The following is a 281-nucleotide window of genomic DNA, read 5'->3' as shown; positions in this document are numbered from 1 at the left end:
GCTGAATTACAGAAAAATGACAACAAATAACCGTACTTTCAGTATTTATCTCCCCTCTAAGAACTCCTGTCAGAAAAAACAATTCCTCTTCGCAGGCAGCTTGGCCAATTCCACAGGAATAATATTTTACCTTTCAAACCCCACCTCGCCCTAACGAAGAAAATGGTTGTAGCAAGCCCGGCGCTACCGAACGGCATCAGCGACAATTTCACAGCGAAAGGGGTTTTGTTGTTTTGCCTCTCCACGCTGCAGGATGATGCACCATTTCCTCCCCGCACCAC

The sequence above is a fragment of the Buceros rhinoceros genome, unplaced genomic scaffold, assembly GCF_000710305.1.
Source record: "Buceros rhinoceros silvestris isolate BGI_N320 unplaced genomic scaffold, ASM71030v1 scaffold34540, whole genome shotgun sequence".
NCBI classification, from domain to species: Eukaryota; Metazoa; Chordata; class Aves; order Bucerotiformes; family Bucerotidae; genus Buceros; species Buceros rhinoceros.
This window is presented reverse-complemented; position numbering follows the sequence as displayed.